Below are 10,481 nucleotides of genomic sequence, written 5' to 3'. Positions count from 1 at the left end.
ATTCCTGCAAAACAAACTTCAGGGTGTGAAATTAGGCATCACCAAAAGGGATGGTCACGTTATTAGTGGCTACCCACATGTGAGTTTCCCAATGCCGTATAGAAAATCTATGAAAGAGGAAGGGATAAATATGACATTTCTTAAGGCTTCATTTACAGTTTTTTTTCCATCAGAACTTCTTCTGGTCTGTTATCCCAAACACCTCCTAAACTCTGCAGAAAACAAGACAAGTTTATTCCATCTGGTTCCAACATCACCCACCCAGGTTCTTCCTCAGATTACAACCTGTCCTGAGTGGGTCAGGAGCCTCTGTGGCCAAAAAGGAGTCTGAGAACATTTGGTTTATGGCAATGTGTGCATTAGCAATAGGAGTGTCTCTGGGGGAACGAAACAATCTCTGCCAGGGGGTTGCTTCAGGGTAATTTTAGCCTGGCCTTTTGGCCTGAGCTCACGTTACTGTGGTAGCACATTAAGGAAGGTCCAAGGAAGCCATGCTGCATGGGACAAAGTAAATCTCAGCACCCTAAAATGGAACTATAGGGAAATTACTTCAAAACTACACTGCTAATCTGAACCTAAATGTAGGTCTAAATGCAAGTAAGACAACTCATAATTCAATTGCACAGGAGAAAAAACAAAGTTTTGCAGACTGTGTGAATTACGTTTCTCATTTCTCCAACCCTGAAGCATTGAGCTTGGTAATCTTCAATATCTCATGTGTGTCTGTGTGTGCACATGTGTACTGACACAAGACCAATGCAGGTGAAAAGTTAACTAAGGCAGATAAATCAAGGTGATAACACTGAAATTAATACTTGGGAGGTCTTGGTGAAGTCTTACTGCATTACTCATTGGGAGTCTGTCCACTAATGTCAATGGACTTTTGCTTGGATCATGAGTAGTATGCAGTTACCATGGTCACACCATGGCACAGCAGCTATTACTCACTCAGATTCCAAGAAGGCATTTTGACTGCAAAAAGACCACAAGATTTGACCCCCCTGACTTCCACGGCGTTTTCTGCGCAATATAGATTACCAAAGTAGAGCCGTGACTCAGAGGGCTTTCCTGCTCCAGCCTGCCTATCATCAGCTCTTCCCTGCAATTTCAGAAATGAAGAAAGGAGGAGTCACCATTCACAAGACATTCACCCAAGAGCAACATTTCAACATTTCTTGGCCTTTTCTGTAAAACAGAATTTTCTCAGGTGTTAAAGGGGAGGAAGCAAACAAACAAAACAAGACAAATAATAAAGCACAGTAAGAAAACCAACCAAACAAACAAAACCCTTCAAGACATTAAAAATCTGGAATATTTACTCTGGAAGAAGAGAAAAAGAAAACACAACTGAGAAACTGGTAGACTCCTGTTAATTTAGCATCTTGGGCAGTAATCAGGGTGTACGTCGTGTGAGATCATATTCATCCTGCTCCTGACATCAGAATATAAGATAATTGATGTAAGTACTCTCTAGACAAACTGTGTGTGTTTTCTAGAGTATATGCAGACAGAACATCTCCATTTGTGTTCCTTTTGGGAGGCTCATTATCTAAGCTGGCCTCAGTCCTGCATCACCTCACTCAATAGCCCTAAGACCTGTAAAACAACATCAGAAAAAAACTGGAAGAAGAAGGTGTTTCCAGTTTTTAGGGAAAAAAAAGAAGAGCAAGAAATTCAGGAGCCAGTTGCCTCTAAAGCAAATTGAAAGATAAACACACAATAGTAGATGAGCGCATCACTGCAGATACTGGAATCAGTATCTCAGTCCAACTGCAATTTGTTGATGAGCAAAAGGAGAGAAAGGTTGTAGCATTACGAATTAAAAAATAATAATCTCTCAAGCTTAATATCAGCAAAGATGATTATTTCCTTTGATTTGTCAGACTAATTGAAAATAGCTTTACAGTTTGCAGATGATTAATAAGGAGCCAACAAGATCTCCATTTGCATCTCAGTAATTCTTCGGTCTGTTTTATTTCGACATTTAGTCTTTATGCTTAAAATATTCATTGAGAAAGCAGAAAGGTGATTAACATAAGATTTTAAATGTGTGTCATTTGTTCTGACTTTTTTTTTTACATATTTTTGTCAATAGAGAAAAAAGGAAATAATATACAACATTACAAAACAATTACTGTCTGTTCCGCTTACACATGCTGAATCCTCCTTTATGGTAGGCATAGTTTAACTGGGTTGATTTTGAAACAAGAGAAAAAAAAGCATAAATAAAGGTTCCCTTCTCCAAAATCAAATGACTATTTGACCTCTCTATAATCATCCTGAAAGTTTTGAAGTGGTCTTTCTTACGTGAAACTTCCTTACTCATGTGAGCCATTCTGCAGAAGAAGATTAGACCAGGCCATTGTTAACCCTCTCCAGTTATCACCTCAGAGAAAGCGGGTTCGAAATAGCATCTCACACATGCTGTGATATTTTTTCCAGCCACCTGGCACAGGAACACAGGAGTACACATATTTCTGGGTGAAAGAACTCAGTTACTTCATTCCACATCTAAATTAATTAATAAATAAATAGATCAATAAATAAATAAGTCATTTGCAGGTCACGTCTGTTGAGGTTTTTATGTTGTTTGGGGGGTTTTAAGCATTTTCTCACAGCCTTGGCAACCTCTGTCTTACCACACCATGCTTAAATCTCCAGCAAATGGAGTGGGGTGATAAGAAGTTTAATCCTTCATTTAGAAAGTAAATGCCCAACCATTACGACAGCATAAAGAAGGAGGAAGAGTAAATACTGAAGGCGAAGAGGAGGACCAATACCTAAGGATTAAACCATCAGAAATCAAATTAAAAGAGCCAAACTTAGTTATCAGAAATAATAATATTAATACAAATTGCATTATTTCAAAGAAAATTCTTGCAGGATGGGGCTGGCCGAGGATCTTCGATTTTTGGGGAATGTACCTCTGTCTACCATCAAATCCAGCCTTTTGTAACAGGTTCTGCCCATTCATCCAAGCACAGGGACAGGATCTGATCCATCTTGATTTCACATCAAGACCTCAACTGTAGACCACCAAATTATATCACTGAGTACCCAATGGGCCAGAGCAGAAAACACTTTTCAAGTTCCTGTGCAAAGTTTCAGGGTCTTTCCTACTACTGCCCAAAATGTACCCAGGATCATAAGCACCCTGCTATACCTTTACACTTATCCCAGTCCCAAATTGTCTTCAACACGGGTTTGCCACCGTGGTGGCCATGGTTGACTGAGACAAAAAGGGGCCCATTCTGTGTGGAATCCTCACATAAGGCAGAGGCAGAAGCTGGGCTGAGATTTAAGGGACAGGGAGCACACACCGGACAGTGGGGTTACACTAACATGCAGTTCATTTATTTGTGAGGGTTTTCTCTTCCTTTGTTCTGTGTTTTTTCTTATTCTCAAGCCACTGCAAACACTACTTTGGCTGTCAGCATGAGCGCAGAGACACACATTCCCATACCCGTGGTAACTATGGAATGAATACCACCAAACCAACTTTAAAACAGAAAATAATAGTACTAAAGAAACATATTCCCTTTCCCCAAGCACAAAACACTTTTAAGTCAACAGAATTTAATCTAGTTTATTCTCAAAAAAAAAAAAAAAGGGAGGAAAAAATATGAAAACAAAACAAAAACAAAAAAAAAGAGCAGGTCTTATCACTAGCAGTAAATAAATTTGTACAACCATTCAGTCTGTATAATAGGATGAAATAAATCTACATCTTTCTTATTTTGGTGCGTTGAATTATACATACAAACAACAATTACAGGAACTTGTTCACAATGCGTATAGACCTGGAGAATGGCTATCTGAAAACCCCTTGTTGGCAATGTCCGCATGGTAACACTGATTGCCTGACACCATTGGTACTTCCTATGTAAAAGGGCCCGTGGCCCGAAATGAATGATCTCCCTACAGGTTTTTATTGATTTTCATTATTTATCTCATTAGTTAGTTAGTTAATGCATCATCCAAAAACCTTTCTAGCCAGCCCCCTCCCCCTTCCCCGGAAACCAAATAAAAAGAAACCAAAACAAAACCAACAAATAAAATCAAATCAAAGGAGAAGACATGACTGGCAGTTGGTCCATTTGTTCGTAAGACCGCGTTTCCTCTTGGTCAGCATTGTTTGTTTATCTGGTTTTTAAATTGTCCTCCATTCCTCTTTATTTTTTGTCTCTTTTCCTTTTAAAAAAAAAAAAAATCAAAAGAAAATCTCTCGGAGTCCTTCATGCCTTTTCTTTTTTCTTTACAGCTCTCCAGATGCAATAAAGTCTTCCTCAAATGTACAGTATTTCTTACAATATAAGTTATATGCAATGTTCAGCGCTTTTTATTTTATTTTATTTCATTTTATTCTTTTTTTTTCACAGCACTAGAGATCCTGTCCAATAGGGAATGCAAGTTCTGAATGGCTTATTCACAAATGGTATCCAGATTCAGTGGGTAAGAATACATAGACGCCATAGTGAGTTCCTTTAAAAAGTGGCAAACATCACTTTTTAAAACTTTTTTTTTTCTACTTTTTTCTCTCTGTTTTTTTTCTTTTTTTTTTCCTTTTTGTGTTTTTTGTAGTTTTTTTCTGGGTTTTTTATTTTTTTTTTCTCTCTTACGCCTTCAAATAATTTTTTTGTTTTTTAAATTCTTTTTTTTTTCCCCCTCCCATTTGATTCGGGACGTCAGACCCATAACCACACGCCTGCAAAAATGCAAGTATATAAAGTAAATCTCATTTTGAGACCGTAAGCATTCAGCAGGGGAGTCTCTTGCTAACCCATGGCAGTGACCATACTGGAAGGATGGTGAGGTCCAAAGGAGAGGCTGGATGGAGGATGCATCGGTGTCGGTGTAGTCAGCATGTGGCTGGAGTGACTGAAAGGTGAAATGTGGCTGATGGAGGACATGTGTCTGGAGAGGGCGGCGGGGTTAAAGGAGCTGCTCTTGGGAAAGTCTTCAAGGTTGTCATGGACCTTTTTGCACTTTTTGGATTTGCTAGACATTTTTCGGTTTCTGGTCTGAATTCCTTCTTTCTTCATAGTCAGGGGTCTGTTAATCTAAACAAAAACCAATTATTTTTTTTTGTGCTTCCATCCCTTCTCCCTGCATCACCATGGGATTCATGTGCCCAGCACCACCTGAACAGCCAGCAGCCCTCCTCCTCCCCTTGTAAACCCCATGTGCATGGCTACGCAACCTCTCCCCCATCCCAAAATTCAGATCCCACCAGGAAATCCCAAGTTTGGTTGACATTTCTGAAGACAAGATGATAGAAAATTGCTGGCAGACCCTCACTGGAGCAAAACATACCTGAATAATAATTCAGCTATCTGCACATTAGGTAATTGCACTGTGTTTAGGAATGAAACCAATCATTATCACCTTGAAATATTCCCTGCAGACACCGTCTCACCCCGAGGCTTCCTGACTGATCTAAAACCATTAGCGGCAAGAGCTGCTGGGATTTCAGTGCTGTGAGGGATCTCAAACTTTCACAGTGGCATTAAAGAGCTGGGAAAACTCTTCACAAAAGGGACAGGTATTTGTCTTATTTTTCTTCTTTTGAAAGGTTTCACGCTAACCATCTTTTCAGGTTTACTTTAGCTGACCTGGTTTTATTTCTAAAGCCGTCCAGGTATTTTAAGGGAAGCTAAAACACAAATCTGTGCTGCCCAGCAAAGCATTTTCTACCCTCATGCAGACATATCTGTAGGAAACCTAAGCATTCAATTCTCCTGCATGGATAGACACAGCAGCAATGACCATCTGCACACCCATCAGGGTTAGGAAATGCTAGCAAAAGGTCTGTTGGACTCCTGTAAGAAACTTTTACTACTGCATAGAGAGCCAACATCACGACATGCGTTAACAAAGGTGCCATTAAAGCCCCAAAGACCACACTTGGAAGGGGGTTTATGCATCCAATATTCATAAACAACCTAAAATCTGAACTTGAGAGTCTATATGTGAAATTATATAGGTCTTGCACTAGCTCCTCTGGAGAATATCACGCATAGCAGAAGGCAGGACAGCCCAGCAATCACCCTAGGGCTGACCACTACTTTTCATACTAAAAGTGAGCACACAACAGTGCTGTTGAATATTCTGCAAAAGGGAGAAAAAGGGGAAAGAATGGATCCACTATCCACCAGGAGCTACTATCTCAGCCCCAGTGAAGGCAATGGAAAGATGTCTCTGTGAGGGTCCTGAGCAGATCTTCGCCCATAAGATCGTAAATCAGTGCAAGGGACAAAGCACTCCCTTCTTCCAGATCACAGCAAAGGTTCACTTGTTGCTCATCAACCACTGCCTAATGCCTTTCCCCACTGCATGGGAATCATTCACGGATCTCTCTCCCTGAGGAGACATGGGTACAATAACTCCCTGTTACATGTGGGGATGGAGGCACAGGGAAAGAAAAGACCAGGCTCATCTTCTCCAGTTTAAGCATCCTGAAGTTTTTCATCCCCATCTGAATTAGTGACCTCGGGCTCTCTGTATCAGCAGTGATGGGAAATTTCATCTTGTCCTAAAAATAGGCTTATTCCTCTACCTATGGATAAAGGGAGCCAGAGCAAGCAGCCCTGCTTGTCAGCAGCTAAACGTAGGAAGAAGGAATCTGCCCATGTGCAGCCCAACAGCCCTGGAGCAGCAGCAAACAAAAACCTCAAATGTCATGGGCTTTAAATACAACGTCACCCGTCTCCCTGGCTTCCTGTCCTCAGTAAGGGAACGGGGATACACACACAAGAAAGGGCTTTTGCTCCAGCTGGATGGCTGGAATGGGCAATCTTTGCCTGGCCTGTTCTAATCCAGACAGCAGGGATGTGCTGCCCAGGTTCAAAGCTGGGAGGAAGCCCCAAGTGAGCCCCACCAGGCAGCGATGCTAAAGGAGACCTGGAAGTCCCAATCCCTGATGAACCCAGCTCAGATTTGGGAAGGCACACGTAAGCTCCAGCCTCCTCAGTTCCCAGTGAGGACCCACATCATGACACACAGATTCAGGAGCACCCAGAACTGATTTCCAGGTGAAGCAGCAAAGGTGCAAGCTCAGGAGATGGTGATGGCAAAGTGGCAGTGCTGGGACTGGGGCTGTGCTGGCTTTTGTAGCAAGCATGGAGTCCTCACCCTGTGTTGCTTGGTATTGTAGCCTGCAGGACAATGAGCACGTCCCCAAAGTAACACCTCTCATGTCTCATTCTATCACTAAGAACAGATTGGCCCAGGCCATGATTTGGTGTGAAACTTCTGGATGGCAATACCAGTTTTACTCAGGATGATCACAAAGCCATGGTCAGCAACTAGAGGCAGAAATGCCATCTAAGCTGTTAGCTGGACACATCATCCTGGTGTACATGGTATCACTCTCCTAGCAGGTACCTGACCCAAGTGCCAAACAGATAAGGACTCAGATAAATGTCAGGAGAAGTAAGACCAGCACAGTCACAGCAGCAAGCTGGAATATTTTCCAGTGACTTGAAAGATCAGTCACAGCAGAACTGAAGTAGTCCCCAAAACATCAAAGCCATGGCCCCATCTCTGTTTCTGGGGTAAAGAAACAAGAGATCCAGAGGGAAGATCTTCTCCATGAAAACCCATTGTGATAAAAATGGCAAACACATGCTAAATTAAAATTAAACCGGCCCAGCACATGTATATGAAATTCATTAATTTCAGATGGAGCCAATTAATTATGGCATGAATTATGCTCTTTGTTTTATCAAATGCAAAACACTGACTGCTCCGCTCTTGGGATGCATAGTCCTGCTTTAGGATATTGTGAAAGAGGTTTTTTCTGAGGACTTGTACCAAAAACAATGGCAACTCACTCATTCCTATGGGCACAGGCCAGTCTGCTGTGCACCTACAGCAAGGTACATTCCCGCCCATCCCTGAAATGAATGAAGGCTCATCCTGCTTCTAAGAAGGACTAAACTAACAAGGATGAGAACCTCACATTCAACAGATCAAATCCAGGGGATAGTCTTAAACACTATAGGTCTGATCTTGCTCTGACTGAAGACAATGGGATTTTGCCATTGACCTCAATAAGGTCCTGTCGCTGGAGCGGATTTATCCTTCAGACATAGTCATTACAATGTGGGGTTAATCTTCCAGGCTGGCTGTATCTTCGAAAGCACTCTGGGATGCCACAGGATGAAAGGCACCGTATCAATGTGAAATATTAGTCATTCTTAATACTGGTGTTAACGGAGCCGGTTCTTGTTGGGAGAAACGCCAGCGGCTTCACTAAATGCACCCCAAGACTATTACGATTATTGCTTATATCCTACTGACAAATGGGTTTGCTTAAGCTGTGGGAATCAACAGTAAAACAAACTGATGAAGCCCCTTGAAAAAAAATAGCCTCATGACAAAAAGTAGCCTTTTCACTGCAAATGTTCCAGTGTGGACTTAAAAACCGGGCAAGTTTCATCTTCAGATCAATCCATTAAAATACCATAATGCACTGAAGGTCCAAGAAAAATTCATTAAACCCAAAGAAAAGACAAAATGGGGAGGAGGGAAAACAGAAAACATCCAGGTGTTTACTGCAACATAGCCTGAAACAGGGTTAAGGTATCTTCTAAGCATCTGGAGACCTTTCACTGTCATTAACGCAACATTTGTGAGAACACTCAGTTGTTTGGGAAGGACAGGCTACAATGAGCTTCTCTATTTCTGATACCTCTCCTGATGGAGAACCAGTGCAGACAAGGTACATACAGGGAGCAGGACCACAGCCTGCACAAAGCAGTCTTGCACTTGAACAGACCTATTTGCTCCAGCCAAAGAACCTTGTTCGCATGCAACCACCAAACTTTCTCCTTGCCTTGAGTTGATTAAAGGATGACGCTGGTGCCATTAACAAGGCAGTTAGCTCAGCTCCCTAGGTCCTGCCTGGCAGCAGCCAAAATGAGAAGGCATCTCCATGAAGCTATCCCAGCCTTACCACTGCTCACAAAAACTTACTCCTGAAGTATTTGGCTCCTGAAGCACAATGTGGCCTTCAGAGTCACAGCCTCTAAAGCCTGTTGGGCTGCAGAATAGTGCTCCAATGCTCTACCATCATGGACCTTTAAAGCTGAGGTATGTTCAAAGACTATCGCTGCAATGTTGACTGTTTCTCACCACACTGAGACAACTAAACATCATCTTAAAAAAGTAAAATCAAAGGATCTACCCACTCACAGCCAGTCTTTGGTATCCTTGCCTAGTTATACTGCTGCACGCAGCATCTCAGTCCTCTAGGGGTTCCATTTAAGCAGGTCCCATCAATGGAGTTGCTCGTAAGGCAAGATACTACTTGACTTTGCTAAGTAGCTGTGCTGAGCTTTTAAGCAGCTGTCAGTGTTTTTAATGAATATGAAAACGGTTCCAATGCGCTCAAGGCCTGCCCCATGTCACAAATTTCACAGCTGGATCAGAGTTTCCCTAAACAGTGGGTCTAGGGGGTCAATTCAGGACAACTAGGTTCACAACGTTAGCATGAAAAAAGAACAGAATGTGCTTTTGCAGCACATTTCTGGAGAACCTCAGTATCCAGGCACCATTAAGGGGAATTCTGTCAGTCAGATGTCTACAATGCAGGTAGACACATCTGAACTCACCATCCTGCCACCTTTTGTAGTTGTGGGGAGAAACTACACTGTCTTCAAGCGTAGAAGTCATCTCATCCAAATACAGGTCCAACCAATAGCACCTGAGAAGAGCCTGTTTTTTCCAAAGGGCTTTGCCATGGTACAGGGGGAGCAGCCCAGGTATAGGTCTCCCTGTCTGTCTCCCAATCTATGTGATAGAAGTCCTACTAGTGGTGGCTACAAGGCCAAAATGAAAACACAGCACAAGCATAGACTCCTCCAGTGAAGCTGACTGACCTTGCTCCCTTCTTGCCATGGAAATAGTGAACAGAATATGTTCTTGGGATAGTCTCAGAGCTTTCACCGTGGGTCCAACCCCTTTGTTTGCAATAACCACACTGAGAGTTTGATGACAAGCTTTGCTTGCTACATGGGACTCGAAACATGCTGAGATGCCTGCTCACTACAAGGTAAACACGTTTTCCTGTTTTCCAAGAGAGATGCCTCACACAAAAGAGGTGAAAATTAGCCTGGTTGACAGTTGGTTTTTCCTTTTTTTTTTTTCTACTTAATCCAATCTTGTTTACTCGTCATAAGAAACCAAAGAGCTTGAAATAACAAATGCAAGGGACTGAGACACCACAAGGGCTGGGTGCTCCAGGAAACCTGATCTGTCTTTGATGTGTTTGCATGGGTGGACAGAAGGGCAAAACATAGCCTGAGATTTCTAGGCCAAACATAAAACAAATGACCACTAGGAAAAAAAAATATATCAAAGCAAAGAAATAGAAAGTCTTCCCTTCTTCTGACATAATAATTATTCTAATGCTACATGTGGAATGAGAGTAACAGGAGTAGCCTTAAGACTCCTTTATTAGCAGTATTATTCAGTAGAAG

The 10,481-nt window shown here is 42.0% G+C and overlaps 1 long non-coding RNA gene across 1 annotated transcript in view; it reads right to left on the bottom strand.

Moving 5' to 3' along the window:
- Positions 1–4,656: 4,656 nt before the first annotated feature.
- The window catches only part of LOC104410577, a 6,680-nt gene continuing 855 nt past the window's right edge, over positions 4,657–10,481 (bottom strand). Inside the window, exon 2 of the long non-coding RNA XR_719946.1 lies at positions 4,657–5,060. This is a non-coding gene — a long non-coding RNA (uncharacterized LOC104410577). The remainder of the gene's footprint in view (positions 5,061–10,481) is intronic.

This window comes from Nestor notabilis, unplaced genomic scaffold (genome assembly GCF_000696875.1).
Source record: "Nestor notabilis isolate BGI_N333 unplaced genomic scaffold, ASM69687v1 scaffold18, whole genome shotgun sequence".
Taxonomy (NCBI): domain Eukaryota; kingdom Metazoa; phylum Chordata; class Aves; order Psittaciformes; family Psittacidae; genus Nestor; species Nestor notabilis.
Note: the sequence above shows the minus strand (reverse complement) of the source record. Positions and strands in the feature narration are given on the sequence as shown.